The sequence below is a fragment of the Cuculus canorus genome, chromosome 8, assembly GCF_017976375.1.
Source record: "Cuculus canorus isolate bCucCan1 chromosome 8, bCucCan1.pri, whole genome shotgun sequence".
Classification (NCBI taxonomy): domain Eukaryota; kingdom Metazoa; phylum Chordata; class Aves; order Cuculiformes; family Cuculidae; genus Cuculus; species Cuculus canorus.
This window is the reverse complement of record NC_071408.1, coordinates 23,427,172-23,447,917: the sequence shown is the minus strand read 5'-3', so window position 1 is coordinate 23,447,917 and position 20,746 is coordinate 23,427,172. Positions and strand designations below refer to the sequence as shown.

At 40.2% G+C, this 20,746-nt stretch overlaps 1 long non-coding RNA gene across 2 annotated transcripts; it reads left to right on the top strand.

Annotated features, from left to right (window-relative positions):
* Positions 1 to 570: 570 nt before the first annotated feature.
* Positions 571 to 18,124, top strand: LOC128852912 (uncharacterized). 2 transcript variants are annotated; one of them, XR_008451030.1, is made up of 4 exons: positions 571 to 709; positions 1,109 to 1,164; positions 16,639 to 16,737; positions 18,061 to 18,124. It is a non-coding gene; the product is annotated as an uncharacterized LOC128852912 (long non-coding RNA). The 2 variants fall into 2 exon arrangements; XR_008451029.1 differs by lacking the exon at positions 571 to 709 and having other exon boundaries at positions 1,088 to 1,164.
* The last annotated feature ends 2,622 nt before the right edge of the window (positions 18,125 to 20,746 follow it).

Below are 20,746 nucleotides of genomic sequence, written 5' to 3'. Positions count from 1 at the left end.
TTCACGGATAAGCATGGCTGTTACACTTGACCTTTGTTTCTAAATCATCCCCGGAACAACGGCGGGGGCTGTCGAATTCCTTTGGAAAAGGGGCAGATCCTAAAGGGATCCTGCAGGGAACCATCAGGGCTTCATGTGTGGCAGCAGCTCGGTGCGAGGGTGGGAGAGCCGGGGAGGGGGGCGCCGAGCTGGCCGTGCCCTCCCACGGGGGAGCGTCATTCAGGAGGGATTTGGAGGTGAATTCAGCCCAGTCGCCAGTGCAATAAATGAAATACATGTTTAAGTACACAAAAATACTTTCTTTCCAGTCGTCAGTGTGGGGAGAGGAGTGAAATCAACGCTTTATCCCACGGTGGGATAAGAAACGAGCTTCGTAGGAGATGCTTTTGCAAGGTTCACGTGAAGAAAGAGTTAAAAATAATAGAACCCCACCAGTTTTTAGCTTTGAAAAGAAGGAAAAGGGTCTCTTCCACAATCGCACCTGGCACCTCCCCGGGCAGCCAGAAGCAGCCACGCGTTATCACCCGCCTACTGAAGCCATGAAATCCCCTCGAAAAAAAGCGAGGAGAGCTGCTGCTTTATCTGCGAGGGCTGCGATCCCGTGCGTGGCGGGAGGGGGGAAAGGAGAAGAGAGGGAAGAGAAGAAGAAAGACCGATTTCTGCCCCCGGCACAGGCGCTCGAATGGCCGGCGGGCGGAGGCGCCCGGAGGTGCGGCCGGGCGGGGGGGCGCCGGGCTCCGAAACCGTTAGCTTTGGCTGCCGCGGCTCCTCTCCCCTTTCTCTTCCTGTCCAAATATTTTTAAATTTACGCGCCTTAAATAACAGTCTGCTTTTATATCTCGGGTTTCCTCCGCGGGCTCTGCCGCCGCTTGGCCCCGGCTCCCCCCGCCGCCCCGCGCATCCTCCGCCGGGCACCCCGTATCCTCCCGCCGCCTTTCTCCGCCGCTTGCACTGTGCCCCTTTTTTTTTTCTTTTTTTTTTCCTTCTTTTTTATTTTTTTTCCTCCTCCTCCTTTTTATTTTTTTTTTCCTTCTTCTTCTTTTTTTTTTTATCTTCTTCTTCTTTCTTTTTTTCCCACCCCCTTTCTCCCTCCCTTCCTCCCCCGCAGCCGGGACCGGCGGCTCCTCGGCGCATCCCCGGTGCCTCCGCAGCCCCTCAGCCGCAGTGAGTACGGAGCAGGGACCCGCATCTGCCGGGGGGGGGATGGTGGGGACACATCTCTGCGGCTGCTGCTCGGGGCTCCCCCCGGCCCGCATTTCAGAGATGCAGAAGCATCTTCTCCCAGTGCAGCCCACGCAGAAGATAAAAAAAGGCAGGTTTGCCTCCAGGTTTCCTTAAAAAAATGGGAAGCAAGGTGTATCACCCAGCCAGAGCTTCCCATGACCTTTTGCTACATTTGAAAATTGAAGACAAGCGAAGGGGGGGGGGAATAAACATCCACCCTTGTTGGTGTCTGTGTCACAGAGGCCAGGAAATGATCTTCGGATATAAACTCCAGGGCACAATTCTGACAGCCAGCTCCAGCTGTGCCAAGTCTTGCTCTGCACACCCAAATTACAGAGCACCACTCGAAAAAAAATTAACTTCTGCCATGGCACCGAGTGGGAAGATGGCTTCTTGCATTTTGAAGAAGTACAAATCGCAGGGACGTTTCAACAGTGCTAAAGGTTATGGCTTGTCAATTTGTACTTCTGCCCAGAATGTTTGAATTACCTTTCAGCACAGTATCGGTTATAATTAAGCAGAATTCATCTTAAGGAACTAAGAGGATGAGAACTCTCTATGCCGGATACTTCAGAATAACCTTGACCTTTCATTAGTGCTTATCCTAAAAGATAAGTCGTGCAGGGAAAGCAGGGAACTGGGCAAGGCACCTGCGAAAGCATAAATGAAATGTCTCTATTTTTAAACTAGTGCTAAAATGGCCTCTGAATCCTACAAAACAAGGGACACTGAGGGGCTAAAAGACAAAATATAGACCTCGCTGACGAAATTCAGTTGGACACACACAGGACCAGGAGTTAATTTCCTCAGCCCAAGATACAATTTCTGCCGTTAGTCCAATCAGCTCTGCAGCAACTCACACTGCCAAAAAGGGTAAATTCCCTCTGAAAGACACTGAATCAGCCAAAAGTATAATCAGCTTTTCAGGGAAGTACAAGACCACTGAACCATGTTTCCAGTTGCATTTCTTTGTTCCTCTGCAACTGCTTTCTGATATTTGTAGAAGTAATTAGGAGGGCCACTGGTGTTTATGAGTATTCTAAATAAAAATCTTCATTCTGTGTAGGAAGCATGAAACGTTCTGCTTCACAGTGCAGACACTGAAAGGTTAAAGCCACTTCACAGCTCCTGCTGAAAGTTTTCCTTCAGCAGATAGTGCCTATCAAGATGGTCTTTCTCTTCGCCTGTTACACCCTGAAAGCAGGAAACGGGGCAGCATTTATACGGCAACAAAGCCCTCTCCACTGCTCAATATTAAGATTATTATCAACACAATATTTTAATGAAAACTTTCATACAAGGAGCTAATGAACGTTCAAAGGAAAAGATATTCACACAGCACAAATCACAATAAAATGAGTATTCAAAAGCTTTTCAGAGTTCAACCCTAATGAGATACCAGACCTGTCCTGGGCACACACTGCATTTATATGCAGAGGATACTGCAGGCCGGAATAAGGGCTTCTGCAAAGGTTAATTGTAATTTTCTGCTGAGGGAGGTTCACATGTTTAGGCCTCTAAGTTACTAACATCTATTCTGATGGAAACAGGGACATTTGGATACATTTTGTCAAATCAAAAAGAGTGCTTTCTGCCTCAGCTCAGTTACCACCAAGGTGATGTACCCTATTTGAATGGCTGCCCTTCTACACCAGGCATGCCCGGGGGGAGTGTATTGATCGGTCACCAACTTGCTTGTATTTAATGATGCTGGGAAACAGGCAGAGGAGATTTTCAGTCCGTGCTTCTTAGGATACCATCAGGCCTGGAAACTGAGCTGTTAATTGGAAATGCTTTGCACAGAATGGATTTTTTTCAAGTTTTTTTGAAAGGAGAAGTATGCTCTGCTAGAAAAAGCAGCTTTGTATCTGGACATAGTATAGTCCTCGAGGCTGTGACTGAAAGTAGACAAGCAGAGATGTATTTAATCTCTTTAAGAGAATTTCATAGAGAACGTCTATGAAAGAGGATATATTGTTTCATAAGCACTGTAACTTTCAGTAATATCACATCCTTGTACCGACGTATATGCTCTGGATAGTGTGACGTCTGTGGATTTTTCAGATGTTATTTGTTTTAGCTCCTGTAAAATAAGGGCTGCAGACAAAAAGCTGTGCTACATGATGATATATTCACAGTGAACAACAATTTCCTTCCTGTACGAGCATTTTAATTTATAGAAACATATTGTTCTGTGTAAAGAAGGTAGTAGATAATTAACTGTATTCATTTAATCTAATTATAGGCCTCTGAGGCAAAAAGCTGACACTTTTCATTGTGGTATATTCAGAGAAGTTAATTGAAAAAACATTGCAGCCACAAGGCATAACATGCCCATCGTGTATTTGATACTAATGCTTTTCTCAAAAATGGGATGAATCTGATGCTCACTACAGATAAGGATTCCTGTTACTCACTCGAGTAAGGCAAAGTCTGAGAAGCTCGTTATGCAATGCTGCAGTGCTCTGCCATATCTCTGCAATTCCAGAGCTAACCACAGACAACTTAATTTGCCACATAGTGAGATGGTTTTGTAATGTACACAACTATCTATTACGAATTAGGAAAAGATTGAATGCATTTTTAGCTGGGACATAGGTCAGAATTTGAACAGAGTTATTCTTTGAGAAGCGATAGGTCAATGTATCAGCTCTTAGTTCTGTTTAATCTTTAGGAGGAATCAAGCAATAGCAGCAGCCTTACCCCAGGAGTGGTTATTGGGAGTGTAATTTGTGTTTTTAAGCTATTGGCATGACAAACAGATAAATAGCAAATGAACATTTGCAGCACCTAAGTATATAAATAAATGTATGGCAGACCATTTGCAGTGTCAGAGTAATTTTTCCTATCACCTGATACATACCAACAACTTAATCTTCTGAGAGCAGTGCTACTTTCATTCTCAAAAGGAAAGTAAAGCAGCTCAGCTCTGCAAAGCTTGCCTTCCAGCTGACAGAACATAACAAACCAAATGTGCTGCTCGTGGGGAACTATTTGCCATTTATGTTAAAGAAATTCCGGCTTGCAAGCTGAATCATCTTATCGGAGGCAAATATCAGTTTCTCCCGACTTTATCACTGGAAGAGTGTAACTCTGGTGTCTCTGCAGCTCTACCAGTTCCACCGGGCAGGACACTCCCCATTCCCCCTCCAGCTGCTGCACTCCCTGGGTTCTGCTCCAGTGGCCTCTGGCTTTGCTCTGCCCGTGGGCGCGCACAGACCACCCAGGGCACCCATCCCTCTCCACCTCTCTCTTCCCGTGTCTCCAGGTGTTGTTATTTCCAGGTAGTGGGAGAAAAAAAATGCGAAGGCAATGCTGCTCATCCTTGTGATGAAGTGTGGCTAATTTCTGTGGTGATGATGCAAACCCTGGAGATGCCAAACACTCCCAGTCTAAGGCCATGGAGCTGAGCATAGGGCCTTGCTTTGCTCTGCCAGTGAGAGGCATTGCTGGCAGCCCTACCTATAATTTTGTAATTACTTAAAATATTTTCAAATGTATTTTGCAGAAATATTTTTTAGAGTGGTTAAAACATCAGCATATTGCACTTCAGGCACTTCAAATGTTAATAAAGTCAGAGGAAGCCCGAAAAGTAAACAGATAGTGACATGCGGTCACCTTAACTCTGTCTCTCTGGCTCAAGAGATCCAGAATATTTGATGAAGCTGTCTGACAAGAAAAGAAGTGTGGCTATAGATGCTAGCCATACCCGATTTCTATTCTTACACCATTATAGATAAATCACAGTTTGCATTGATGCCTGACTCATAAAATCAGCCTATTCTTAGAGTTTGATCTGCACTTACACTCCTTCTCTCCCTTGATGCTCTTAACTAATCAGCCTTCTGCCTCTCTCCTGCCTTCTTTCTCCTCTGTGTTGTTTTCAGGCAACTCTCAGCTCTTGCTCTGCCACACTTTGTTTATCCATCCCTCCATTCCCTGGCTCCTGCCTTCTTGCACTCTTCACGCTCTGTTTTAACCTCCAAGTTTCCTTTCTTTCATTCACACACACACTCTTATTTTTTCTTAATTATTTCCCTCGGCATCTTATCTTTATCTCCCTTATGCCTATTAACCTCCTTGCCTAATATAACATATCCTTTCCCCACTGACTAGCAGAATCCCATTATGTATACATATATACTCTTTTTTTTGGTTTGTTTTCTTTTTCCCCCTAGTCACAAAGAACCGCTGCCACAACTGATTTCTGGTCCTCACTTTGCCTTAGGAGAAGTCCTAGTGCTGGTCAGTAGTGGTTGTCTCTCTGGCATCTACCACCTGCACCTCCTCCCTCTGCCTCTGGCTCTCTGCTTCCTCCCATGCTCTGCCGGTTACAGGCCTCCTCTCAAACTCTTTTTGTCTTCATGCCTCATCCTCCTTTTCTCACTGCAGCAGCAGCAAGAAGAAAGGGAGAAGATGCACTTGGGAGGGGTACACAGATCTCGTAGGGAGTAATCTCTTAGGAACGCAGGAGGAGAAATGGCAGAGAAGCACTGCCTGGTCCCCACTGCCTCAGGCAAAGAGTGTACTTGGTTCCTCTGCAAGAAACTCCACATGGTGTTTGCATGCCATGCAGCAGCCGGACACAGAACGGGCTCTATCTGTGTAGGCTGATCTTCAGAAAATTTAGCTGCCAAAAGCTGACAATTCTAAACCAATCACGTGCAAACAGAGATTTTATGGAGCCTTAGAACTTTGTGACATGTGGACGTGCATCTGTGAAACCACTAACGGTGCTGCTCGAAAGGTACATGGATGAAACTAGACCAGTGATGGTGTTCCATCTCAAATTCCTCCTGCAGAGAAATGGGGATACCAACACTTCTGAATGAAGCAACTGGATTATTATTTTTTAATATGGGCAAAGTATTTTTTTAACCTTGTCCTTGAAAATTACTACAGTGGTTTAGCAGGCAACTGCCAAAAATTAAACCTGGGGCAGATGCCTAGCTTGGAAAATACCAGCCCAAACAGTTACAAGCAACTGAAAACAAGATGTTTTTATGAAGCACCAGACAAGATTGAGCAGAGCAGCTCCATGACTTTGGCCTAAACGTGGAAGATTTTTAAGTGATCCGTAATGAATTTCTTAATAGCAACTTTGTTGGAATAAGCAGAATTGAGTCATATTTCACATTTTTGGGTGAAGACATTTCCTCCGAACGTAAAGTTTATGATCCAGAGTGCTCTGACTTGATGAGGGAGAGGGAGGTGTGTGCTGGGATGGAGTCTGGGAGCACTGGGACTGAGGGCTGGAAGTTTCTCTGGCAACAAAAACAGCTTGAAAGATCTATAGCAGTACAGAGATAAATGATCCAAAAGTATTCTATGAAGGTAAAACTTCATGGAGACAGCAGAGGGAAGGGAGGGAAAGGAATTGCTTCTGGTGGAAGAACATCAAAGCAACAAAAAGGGAAGTCTGAGGTTCTTAAATACCCTGGCTCTGATCTGCATGTGCTGATGGATTAAACCCAGGTAGTAAAGCAGCTACTTTCCTCCCTGCACCTTTGTTAGTGCAATTATTTACCATCACTGCCCGCAGGGAAAGCATTAACCTAACAGGGGGCCTAAAAGTGCCCCACATCTCCTGTATCTGACTGCTTGCCTTCATACACCAAACCGAAAACTAAGGCAGTTTGGGAGGTGCTATATGTGATGAAACCTCCCTTTATACAACGTATGTCCACCAGGCTGGACAGCTGAGGGACAGTATTACCTGCTTCCGTCACCTGACTTAAATTCTACCCTGCCTCCCTGCTTGGGATTTTGAGAGTATGTTCATGGCAATGTTTGCAGCAATTACCATTGAATGCTATTTCGCATTTAAAATTGTCATTTCATTTCTCTGCTATGGATGGAAGTTAAGAAGGTCATAGAAGTCCTTTCTAATTATACAATGCCTGCTAATTTGCAAGTACTTTATTAATGTACTTAATGTATTAATATTTTTCTTATCTATAAAACTGATGGTTTAAAATTCTTTTAGCAGACAGAATGGATTGGCTGTCACTTGACTGTATGTTTGCCTAAAATGTATGTTCTAGCTTGAAAAGAAATTAATTCAGGAAGTGCTGTGGCCTTTGCTTTGCAGGAAGTCACACAAGGTGAAAATAGTGGTCCCTCTGTCCATTTCATCTCTATTGGTCTCTGTCTAGGATTTTAACATCAGCATAACATAATCAGTGTAAATTTTCTAGAAGTTAAAATATCCTAAAATGTCTTGCATGACCTGTGTTTGAGGCAGTTTGGTTACATTTAAGCAAAATGCTTTATGTTAATGATTTTGGTTATGTAAGTTATGGTCAAAATGATGACACTGCACAGAGAACTATCAAATTAAAACTAATTAAAACAGTCTGTCTTCATAAACACAAAGCTGAAAATTCTTGCTAGGTGCTGTTGCTTGGCATACGAATTCTTTTGCTTTTCTTATAAGTGCATGTGATTAACATGTTTAGATTTCTTTACAGGTTTAATATTAAGCCTGAGTTGGCAGTGCCTAGTTCTGGGACCACTTCAACATTTACCTAACATACTTTACTCTTAATGGTGTTTTATGCTCAGCACCTTCTTCTATTTGATATAGTTTCACCTTTTATTTTAGCAGGAAAAATGAGGTTTAAGGATAGCAAAAAAATTGGCCTGACAACATGATCTAATGAACCACAAAACAGCTTTCGAAGAGAAAAAGTAGCAGGAAGTTCTTTCCTACCAGGTATTAAAAATAGACTGCACCAAGTCCTGGAATGCAACACAGCAGTTATGTAACAATTTTTCAGTGACTTGCATTAGGAAATATTCTCAGTAAATGTGTTCCCCTCCTAACAGCCAGTTTACTTCTCTGAAATCTGGAAGTTCTTCATATGGATGCTTTTAAGAAGTCTAAAATTATAACGTTCATTTGAATAACCTATCAATTAGCAAGCCACATAATAACACCATCTAATCGTACAATTGAAGTATTTGAATTTAATATACCATTTTCATAATGGTACAATATGAAATACAGGGGGGAATCCTGTTCTTTTTTCCCCACAAGTTAGACTTGATTTATTTCTGACAATGTAATAATTTGGGTACATATCTCAAATAATGAGAATACTGTCTGTCTTGAACCACTGAGAAGTCTTTCATATGTTTCAAAAAGATTTACTTTTTATTAAGTGCCTTTTATAAATGGTGGCATCTGTGTAGGGCTGCCTATAGCAAAAGTGTCATACAGAGAGGGCAATTTTACTTTCTTGCCTGCTCAAAACCTCATCTGCCTTTTCTAATTTGTCTATCAAAAGACACAAGCCCTACCACAGTCTTTAGGCTTCCATGCCTCTCCCCCCCACTTATCACTAACGTTATTGATTTCAATTTATGCTTCAAAGACAGCAGAATTCCCTAATGTGAAGGCTCACACATCTCTCTCACCATGTTAGCACCTAACTAACACACAGAGTCATTATTTCCCAGGTTGCCATGTGTCAAGATGTGCCCAGAAGCACAATTATGGACAGTTTTCATCACCCGCTCAAGTCAGTGATGAAAAGTGATAGGAAGCATTTTGGCAGGTGAAATTCTGCCCATATTTTCATTATTACTAATAAATTTTTCCCAGTTTATGTAATGGAGATTAAATACCAGGAGATCTTAAATGGTCAGATATGACCATAGTAAAGCAATATGAGTCTTTTATTTAAGTCCAGTAGAACACCACTCTTAGTGTTGGGTCTGGCTTTCCCAAGATGTCTTTAATATATCTTCAAAGCTAAAAATGCTTTTTGTGCAACAAATGAAACTCCACACTGTTCTTTTTGAGAATACAGAAAAACCTTGTCAAGCAACAATCAGGTAAAACATTTGTTTTAATTTCTCTTTCACTGTTTTGCATAATGACAGAATTTAAAAAATCTCTATTTGACATGTAAAAAACTGTACCACATTAAAAATACTTTATTTTGGAAAGATACATAAATAATAAAAGCAGGAGAACAAATTAGCCTCCTGTAGGGAACTTGTTTATTTGATAAAATATTAATAAACAACTTAATTGTCAATCTGAAAGAAAATGAAACAGGGCATACTGAATCCATGTCAAAAATCTGTATTAGAAGAACAAGCAGAGAAGTGAGCATCAGAATTGAGATAAAAGTAATTTTTAAGATCAAGGTGTCTTTAAGGCCATAAAATGAAAGAAAAACTGATTAAATCATCAACAAATTCATTTGCTTCTAGATGTTGTTATACAAATGTATTTCTGGGAACCCAGTGCCTAAAAAGTAATTTGTGAATAAGTCAATACTTATTTTTCCACACTGATATATATGCAAAGCTTGAGCTATTTATGAGGGAAGGAACACTCTTTCATGCATAGTATTCAGTAGTGCTCCGAATTACAGGAAAACTGTCATCATTCAGCCTGATTAGTTTACATGATATAAAGCAAATATCATTCTGTATTTTTTCTCATATTTCATGACTGTTTCCATATAAGCAAATTCAGACTTTATCCATTTTGAGGAAAGGTGTGTTTTAGAGCAAACAGAGAATTGCAGACCCTTGTTATAGATAACTCTTCAGTAAACTAGGCTTCACTCAGTCATTTGTGAATATCTCTGAGTTTGGTTTGCTACATTCACTTTTCATATGAGATTTGCTGTCACTGTGATATGCAAGATCAACAGTGCAAATGTAGTTGTAAATGAAAGCTGCTATTTTGGCTGAATTTAAAAGCTCAAGTCTTTTCTGTTCCTAAACAAGCATGGGAAACCTGATTTGCATATTCAGAGAAAAATCATTTCCTTCTTTTTCCCAGATTTGCTGTTATTTTGCTTGCTATTTTCCTTTTGTTGTCATACCTCTATTCTCTCCATTGGTGTTGCTGATGTATTTAAATTAACAAGTCCTGTTATTGTATTTTTAAATGGAGCAAGTTTGATATTACCTATGAAAACCAAACTAAAGCTCTGCCACACCACATTTTCATCCACTTTCCATAAAGACAGAGCTTATCTTGTAGAACATATATACACTATATTTTCACACTGGGGAGAAATTCTGAATTTTACAATGTCTGTTGACTATGTACAACAGAAGAACAGAGAACACCATCCGAGCTTAGGACAACTAACAGGATGTCTTTGGAATATTTTTATTTTGTTAGTCTTCTCTTTTGCTGGAGCCAGTATTCCCCTTGAGCTGAAGAGAAATGATGCTGAGACAACTTACTACTGCAAATTAATTGTACGGTCTGTTTTCTAAGCATTTAATTTGGCCACAGCAACCTCTTTAACTCAGGAGAGTTGTCAGAAAGGGACATAAAAGAGAGATCAAGTTCTTTAAAGGTGACCAGTAATTTTAAAGGGGAAAAGGGAAATGGCCGGCATTGTTGCTTTTGGCCAAGCCAAGCCTCTTCTAAACAGGGCAAGGAAAAATCAAGTCATTTAAGCTGCCCAAAATTCATGCTACTTGACATCTTTTGGGAATGTTCACAGAAGAGTAACTCTGGACTGGAGCAGAAGACAAAAGAAGTCAGGCTTCACATTGCGAATGCATCTGAAACATAAAGAAAAAAGCATAAAGAATAAAAATTTTGTACTTTTGAAAACAGATAAATCTGAGATTTCACATGCAAGTTTGGGACAGGAATTGGGATAGATGCACCTACTTAAACCTGAGCCATCTACTCGCACGGCAGCTGCCTCTACCTGCATGAGTACAGTTAAGTCCATTGCAAAAAGGCCAATACACGAAGTCCCTGTTGCTTCCAAGTCAGTGGGAGTGAACGTAACCTTTTACAGTGTGGCTTGTTTTCCCTTTTGTAGCTCTGGCATTCTAGGAAGTATTTATCTATGTATCTATGTGTACACCTTAACTGAGTCCACTCTTGGTACGTGGGCCTCTGGGATTAAGCAATCCTGAATCCTTAACCCATTGCCTCCAACTTGCCCAGCTTGCTGCCTTGGTTCTTGTCTCACGGCTGTTTGGACTTCAGCTTTTCAAAGTCCAGTTTGGTTCAGTCTGTCAACACAGAAATATAATAACCGGAACTTATATTTGGCATAAAATCTCTTTGGGACCAAAAGGTAGAATTTTATAGTTAAATATATCACATTTTTCTGAGAAGACTTAAAGGCAGTGGATAATGGAGACAGATTAGGATTTGGCATTTTATCACACTCTCAAGGAATCTCTCCCTGAATAAACTCTGTTTCACTGGGAATGTTTATTGTTCAGGAGGCAACACTTAAAATTTTCCTTGCCATGAAAGAATTCTGCAGAATTCTACAGAAGGAGGTGGAAATGACTTCCACCTGCCTGATTACTACTTATAATGCTGTTCCTTCTTCCAGGAAGCAGGCAGGTGTAAGTAAATACTTCTAATAGGGAAGTATGCTTTGTGAATAGGACCTAGATGTTTTAGTTATTAGGAGTAGAGGACTAATAGACATGAATATAAATTTGGAATGAATAAAATACTTATCTTGGTGTGTTTTGAAGATAACCAGTTCCCATTTTGTTAGCATGTCCTATTTTCAGAGAACCACCTTCCACAATTTTAGGTTCCAGAGAAATATGATTTCCAGGAGTTCAGGGATTCCTTACTAACATAATCCTAAAGAAATTATGTTTCATTCTGTGTCTAATCTCTTCCTTTCCTGTCTCCCCTTATCACTTTTGAGATGCCAGTCCCATCAATGACATTCACTTTGCAGGTTCAATGTTCCTGCCTGCTTGCTGGCCCTGCAGATGCTGTGGAGGAGGGAATCTCCTTGCAGGACGAGGCACAGACTTATCCTGAATGCTACTCAAAAATCCTAATCTGAATCCAGATATCCACTCACTTATTAAGAGCAAATACAGCAGACAACTAGTGCTGCACTTTCTCTGTTTGTCAAACCTGCTGCTAACAATAAAGAAGATGATGTCATTCCCTGGATGTGACAAAGGACTCATATTATATGCAGTAAAAACAATGAGTCAACAGTTTCTATGCCCTTGAGGTCAAAGCATTCAACAGTTTTGAAAGTAGACTGTTCTTTTTGTGCACAGAGCTTGTAGTTTTATATTTCTACAAAGTGTGTAAAATCAGGATATAATTTACCCCCCCTACTTTTTAGTTTCAAAGAGAAAGTTTCAAATTAAAGGTCGAATTGAAATATAACATAAACTAACTGATAAAAATGTCACCCAAATATGTTAACTATAATAAGAAAAACACTTTTTTTTTGGTCAAAAGAACATTATCTATGCTAAGTTATCATTTGTACTATCTGAGAGGCACTTTGCAATTCCCAGTAACAACTGTAAAAACTGGGGGTGTTAATGCAGCAGCTAAATAACATGAAATGTTTTAGAGATATTTTGTAATGGTCTGAAAGATAAGAAAGACCTTTAACATGGAAATGTGTTTCGAGAGACAATTGAAAGCAAGGAGTCTAACAACCGAAGTTTCCCATTTTTTCTGGAATACATGAGATATTGACTAAATCCTGGCCACCTTTAACCACAGCTGCATCTCGCTCAGGCCAGTGCAAGAAGTGCCTAGTACTGACACAGATCCTTTCTTCTGTAAATCTAAAATCACGATGGAAGATAATTATCCTCCTCATACAGTCTGGGAAACTGAAGCACAGAAAAGTGACAGCTCAAGGTCATTTAAAAGTTAGGAGAGTTTGGAAAAGAACCCAGATTTCTCAATCCCGGTCCAGCACTCTGCCCACTGGGCTTCACTGCCTCGCTGAGTGTCTGCTTGATACAGCTCCTTTTTGAAACGAGATAGAATTTAACTTTTTAAAGTTTTATTTTGTGGAGAAATAGACTTGTCTAATTAGATCGGGCCTCTGACACATGGTAAAGTGCAAGGGAATCCCAGGCCAGCTGCAGTTTCCCTTCCCGTTGTCCTTGCAGACCAAATCACAGACAGGAGAGCAAAATGGATTATACCTAGATGGGCTTCTGTTTAGGAAGAAATACAATTTTGTCTGCATCGATGCCAGCTGACAGTGTTTTGGATTAAAATGAGCCCTTGTGTGGAATAAGTAATATTCAACATCCTGACAATTAATTGGAATGAAACTTAGACTAAATCCCAAGGAATTTCTTCAGTTATGCTGACAAAGTATTAGACAAAGTTTTCCCAGTTTATGCTGACCACTTTATTGTGTCACCTAAAATAACTGCAAATGGGTTCACACAGAACTCGTACAGTGGATCCCAGGCCCAAGTGATTACTTTCCCAAAATAAGGAAGAGTGCACCTGGCAGGTTTGCTGGTCAGCATTCTGACAGCTTCATTAAAGAAGTAAATGCAAGAGGCATGGCTCAGCATCATCTTTAAACTCTGTGTCTTCTAGTGCTTAAGAAACTCTTATGTTTTAAATATGCAAATCAAATATTTAAGCCCTAAATTTATCTTAGATGTTCTAGAATTATGTCATACTGCTCAAACAAGATGAGGAAGCTTCTGAGTTATCCAGCAGCTCTGAGGCTCCGCAATGTTCCTTGCAAGCAACAGAACTCATAGGATTTTAATGCCCAGGACTTGTTAGAGAACTTCAATTGAAACATGGACATTTCCAGTAAAAATTCAGTGACAAGTTGCTCTTACAAACTCAAACAAAATCAGACAGATTTAAGACAAGGCAAAATTAAGAGACTAAAGTAATTTACAGAATTTCCTCTGGATATCTCGAGCTCATTACAAATCGTATGGCAGGCAGAGTCTGGTATTTTAATTTCCATTGTAATTGATCTTCCATAGTTATGATTAAGGAAGGAAACAATGATTTTGATGTTATGTAAAAGAGTGATGAAATGTGTCTCCCGTGGGAAATAGACAGACATTAGAATCTCTTTTTTGAAGTTGTGAGATATTTTTGCAGGCAGTATCTCTTACTGCTTAATGAAATCCAGCATCTGAAAGTACTGCAGAAAGCTTCACACACGCTGGAGCTGTGTTAGGTGTGCTGTTCAACCAAATATTTCCCGTGACCTACACAAATATGTTTAATTATATTAAAGGTAAAGTTATTATTGGTCTATTTAATAAGTAGACTTACAAAGGAAAAAATAAACATAGGGGCTCATATCTTAGTGTGTTCCTGACCTTTGCTTTTAAAGGCCTGATCCCAGCAACAAACTTAGAAAACTTGCATAACATTAAGTACTCAACTACTACTGAAGCTGCTCCTTTGTTAAACAGGATATTACAAGTTCAAACTCGGGACAAAGATCCCTATTCAGGAAAATACTGAAGATCATATTTAGAATTAAACATAACTTCATATTATCTTGTAAGTCAAAGCTGACCTAAGCAGGTGACACTTCCAAAAGAATAGTGTAATGAGCCCCTCCAAAAGCAAAGGTATATTAATATTAACTTAGAGGCATAACATTTTCAAAATTTTGCTAATATGAGATCTGACAAAACTAAAGTTCAGTTCAGTGTTAATTTGACTGTCAGCATAAAAATGTCAGACTAGTAGGATTTATAAGTTCATAAAAACAAATGTATTCTAAATGTGTTAAATACTATAGATAGAAAACAATAAAAAGCTTTCAATGAAATCATAATGCAAAATTAGGCTTTGGGTTATTTTGTATATGTGTTTATTACATCACTATTAGATCCATTAGTAGCTCCTTTATCATGTGTTGCAGTGTCCATTTAGAACCTTACTCATAACTATGATTTCAACAAACCGATTTACAGAGATATTATTGATCTGCATCAGTATTACAAGCTCCAGGCTTATGAACAGCAAAAGTCTCAAATAGCATTGGCTCTACTTCTGATTTTACCCCACAATACAATTGACATCATGCTGCAGGATGGATATAGATATAGCTGTGGCTCAGGGTTTATATTTTTGGATGTATGTGCGCTCACAGCACAGAAGGCCAAAGGTATCCTGGGCTGCATCAAAAGCAGTGTGGCCAGCAGGGCGAGGGAAGTGATTCTGCCGCTCTGTTCCTCTCTTGTGAGACCTCACCTGGAACACTGTGTCCAGGTCTGGAATCCTCAACATAAGAAGGATATGGAGCTGTTGGAACGGGTCCAGAGGAGGGCTACAAAGATGATCGGAGGGCTGGAGCACCTCCCATACGAGGACAGGCTGAGAGAGAGTTGGGCTTGTTCAGCCTGGAGAAGAGAAGGCTCAGAGGAGACCTTATAGCGACCTTCCAGTGCCTGAAGGGGCTACAGGAAAGCGGGAGAGGGACTATTCATAAAGACTTGTGGTGATAGGACGAGGGGGATTGAGTATGAACTGGAGAGGGGCAGATTTAGACTAGACATTAGGAAGAATCTCTTCACTGTGAGAGTGGTGAGACACTGGCATGGGTTGCCCACGGAAGCTGTGGCTGCCCCATCCCTGGAGGTGTTCAAGGCGAGGTTGGATGGGGTCTTGGGCAGCCTGATCCAGTGGGATGTCCCTGCCCGTGGCAGGGGTGTTGGAACTGGATGATCTTTAAGGTCCCTTCCAACCCTAATGATTCTATGATTCTATGTATTAATTCGATTCACAGTTTTGCTGTTAGTTTTCTCATGAATTAATACAGGAAAGATGTTTCATAATATTAAAGAAGTGCACTGTTTAGCCAGGAGGCCTTTTGAGAGAACTTCATAAGCTCTCTTCTACTCTGCAAAGTTAAATCTTTGTCTTATTTTCTTTTCTCTGGTAATTTTCTGTTGGGAGGAACCACAGGGAACCTTTATAACAATTTAAATCTATTTTCCCTTGTGAAACAAAGTACGAAATAGGCATAGCATGCATAATATGTTAACTATGTTTTGTCGGTTAGTGTCATCTGTAGAGAAGAAGCTGGCATACAAAACCTGGTGGGTATTTCCTCCATCTTCTGGACAGATCCATACCCCCTTCAACAGGGAAACCTGGGAGACTTCTGATTTGGTCAGTAATTTTCCTAAGTGCATAGATAGCTCTGAAGCCTACACTGTGAAGAGAAATGGTAAGAGAGTCTCTGGGAGTGGCCTCAGTGTACACCATCTCTGCTGCAGAGCCGAGGATGAACCCACATCCCAGAATCAGCAGTAGGAACAGATGCTTCTTGCAAGTCAAGGTTGGAGCCAATTTGTTCTTGAAATGCAAGATGCGTCTGGGGATGTTGGGTGGAGAACAGGCCTGTTGCTGAATCCCTGTCTTAGACAAACAGGCATGGAAGCACTTAAGGAAAAGGAGTATGGTGGGTAGGTTTTCTCTTAGCTGAAGAATTAGGGCAAGATTTTAAATAGGATTATCTTCTTGTAGAATATATAATCTGTCCTATCACTCCGATGGAATTATTACCCACTCAGAGCATCCTACACACTAGAATGGTATTACTCATTCTCCATGACAGAAACCTAGCACTGCGGTTTTGGTGATACACCGAACATTTATTTTGATCTTTCTTTTGTTTTCAGATGGAAATGTACTGTCTCCTGCTTGATCTTGGATTAGATTCCATACTGAAAAAAACATTTCAAGACTGATGAAGAATAAAAGTTTACATGGATTTATTTGTAAGTGCTGGTTATGGGCCTCCTGTAATGAACCAGGTTTTTTCCTTGAAGTCTTTCTAAGTAATAATTAGGCAATTATCTATTTTCTCTTGCAAATGCTATATTACGTATGAGTTTCTCAATGAGAATAAAATATTACTTTTTAAACGGGAGTGGATGTTATCACTTCAAATGTGCTTATATGTATTTCCTGTGCTTAGATATACCCTAGCAATAACAATACCACAATTACCAGAATGTATAATCTATAATGTAGTCCTGTGTGAATCAACACAGAGCCGAACGAGTTACACACATCCTGCAGGATACCACTGCCATTCTCAATTGTTTCCGGTTAACACTGTGCATCTGCAGTACGATTTCTGAGCCATATTCAGACTGACTCCTAACTTAGAATTCTGGAAGTTACAGATCCTAATATTTAATAGGATCCAAATACAGATTTAAGTATAGACATAGAGCTAAAGCCTGTTTTGTTTGTGCTTGCCTAAGTGGGAAAAAAAGAAAACCAGACTTAGAGGAAAATGAGTTTTAAAAATACTTATGGGATTTCCAGCAAGAATGCAGAATGATTGCACACATGGTAAGGGCAAATGTTCAAGATTTCAATTTGGTTGTTAAATTACAAAAATAACACATACCTGGGTTTTACATACCGTGAAGACTTAAATGTACGATCTCAGATGTTCTGCCATTCCCTTTAGAATAGAGCATCATTTCTTCTCTAGGTAAAATATCTGAAAAATACATGTTTTTCAAAGTAATTTTATAAAGTTGGAGAAAAAGCAAACTCCAAACTAAAACAGAAATATGTGATTTTAACTGCAACACACATTACAGCCATGCACTCAGAACAATTTTACAAGACTACTCTGACCGAATGGTACCGTCATGATTCTGTTAGTCCAAACTAACTGGACTGACTGACTCAGTCGACTAAATCTAGTTGACCTATTCAACTTTGTACTTTTGACTTTGTACTTTTAGTTCGCTCTCTGATTCTGACCTTTTAAAACAGATGTTAAAATCAATATAAGGTTTTAAAATACTGAAAACCACTTCAAAATATAATTAAAAATATAGTCCTTTAAAATAAAAAAAAGAGGTGGCAGTTGTCTTATGTGACAACCATTTAAATTGGACTTGATAAGCCTCTAGCTCTCATTCTGCTTTATAACTAGGGGACAGACCATCTTGCACGGAAATATATAATTTCCACTGAGTCTCTTACAAGCCATCAGAGTTTTAGTATGTTTTAAAATAACAATATAGTAATTTAGAGAAATATATTATGCAACTGTTACTTTCCTCTATCTGATACAGGTCTATAATACAAAAAAGAGAGTCCAGCAGGAAGTGACAATCAACGCAGTGCTTGCTTGAAAGGTATTTTAAATTATCCCTTCTTTTTGCTGCTTTTGGTACAAAATAATGTGATGAATAAATTACTCAAACTTATTCTACCCATTGTAGAAGCTCATAGACAGTATTTATTATGTTAGCATGCACACCTGCGTTGCAGAGGCCATTGAGGAGAGCAGGGCAGGGGTGCAAGAAGCAATCATGGCCACATGATCAAGGGTAGCTGAAGAACTGAACAAACACATGCCACAAGGAATGACCAGGCCCCTCTGCACTTCAGCTCTTCTTGGACATGGGAGTCTGCTACAAAACAGGGCAGCCATTCAGATCCATAGAAAGAACTTTATCCTTTAAGTTTTATCATCTTTTCTGTACTGGGTAGTTAATTCATGTACTCATTTTACATTCCCTGTTACTGCCTCTTCCTTTCTGTCTGTGGTGGCTGCCTTTTTAACCCTGAAGAATCTTAGTATCATAGAATAGATGATATTTGAGTTGGAAGGGACCTTAAAGATCATCTAGTTCCAACCCCCCTGCAATAGGCAGGGACACATCCCACAAGAAAAAAGACTAAATTTTACTTGTATATACTAATATGACAGGGTGATGGGGAGCCCGGCTATCCCTGCTGTAAAAGAAACCCTGAAAATAGTATGAGTGCGTGGTTCGCTAGGGTGAGCGCATGGAAGCTGACTTAGCTGAAGCTGACGATGAACTGTTCTGCTTGTCCAGCTCCAGGCTGACTCTTGCGTTACTGCTGAAGGAATCTAGACATACATCTCTTTGTGTTCGCCAGAAGACACATCCATGAGGCACGTTGTTTGCACTGGTAACCCTGCTAGGACATACACAGCTCTGCTGGTCTTATTCTCTACAGAGCCAGTTCACCATTCTTCATCGCCTTAACCTTGACTTGTCTCTTCATTTCTGTATGTGATTTTGGACTCCGAGGCGTGTAGCTGTTGCTCACACTCAGCAGCCACATCCAGCTCTGGGAGTAGTTTAAAAAAATAAAAGCTTGCAAACCTGCAAGTTCATTAGAAATGCAGATGATATTATGCTTAGAAAATTATTACTAATTACTTAATGATGCAGATTCTTTAGTCAGAAAAAGCAGGTAGAATTATTAAATTTGCCTTATTTATTGCTAACTTCTTAGCTGTGGCACCACCTTGTGGACATTACTACATAGAACGACTGGTGGCAACAAAACCAACTAAACAGAGCAGGCATTTTGGGAAAACAACTGTATTCACACATGATTCGCTAAAGCAAAGTAAAATAACTAAATTAAAAAACTAATTCCTAAAAAAAAATAATGCAATAGAATGTATAATGAATGATGTCATTCATGTACTCAGTTATCTTTGCAGTTTTTACCAACTCTTCTGAGCATCAGCCAAGAAGAGTGGTAGCCTTCAAAACTACTTTTGTTCTTTCTTGATTGATTAAGTCGCAGCATCTGAACTCCAGTTCTGTTGTTGCTGTGTGAACAGCCACGATTTGTGCAATTATCCCAAGCAACAAGGCTTGCAAAATCAGGACCATAATATGGAACACATGGAGAAAACCTTAGGTCCTACTCCATAAATGTAAACTCAGCAGTGAGGTTAGTGTCCAAGCTAAGCCACAAGAAAAATAATCTCTGACAGACATGAACTGGTGGATCTTATAAGTGCTTTCTGAAAAACAAAACAAAACTTTAAATTCCACTCTGTTGGCCATTACATTCCCAGAACAACCCTTCACAGTTGAGATAACAGGGTGTTCCTGTTACGAGTGCTCTTCTGCTATAAAAAAACCAGTAAGGCACAGAGGAGCCAGAATTTTAAACAGAAGACCTCCCAGTTCTGTGCAGCATATACCCATCCCACGTGTGCCATTCTGAGTAAGCTCGGGAAGCCTAAAATTAAACATCAAAATACATTTTCTATTTCTATCCCTTCCAAAAGCAACTGCATACTTGTTATTTACACTAGCATGAAGTGAAGGTGGAGGAGAAGACCAAGACTTGGACCAAGTTCCACCCCTCTTGGATTGTCAATGGACTATGTTGAACTCTGCCTGGGAATCTTGCATGTGTAAAACCTGCTGGGCAAGAACAGCTTCTGTGTCTCTGTCACAGTGTTGGGGCACAGGCCTATCATTCCATGTTTCTTCTTCAAATATGGGCCTCTGCAGCTCAGACATTTCAGGCCCTTTGGCCAATACTGACCCAGTCCCTCCCCAAACCCTCCTTTGTAGTATATGGAAGTTCACCCATTGAAGCATTTCTATTTCTAGTTTAAATTTGACAAATAGGTAACTATTAAAGCAAGGCATGGAAACTCTAAAGCCTTTAGCTGAGAAAACTTGTTTTAAATATCTTTCTTAGTTGATTTTTTTCTTTGTTAGACAATCTCTCACTTAAAATGAAGTTTGCACAATTTTCTTCTCACCTCTTCTGTATTTTTGTGCATTCGCAAACTTCCAACTAATCATTATAGTGATAGAATAACCAGTAAATCAAGTTTTTGCCTCTCAGCCTCAGAGGGTGCTCCATGACATTTCTAGCTGAAATGGAGCGTTACAGCAAACATCAGAGTTAGTTAAATTGAAGTAAATGAATTAATACAGGTACTTAACAAATTTTTATAGGGATGCTTGC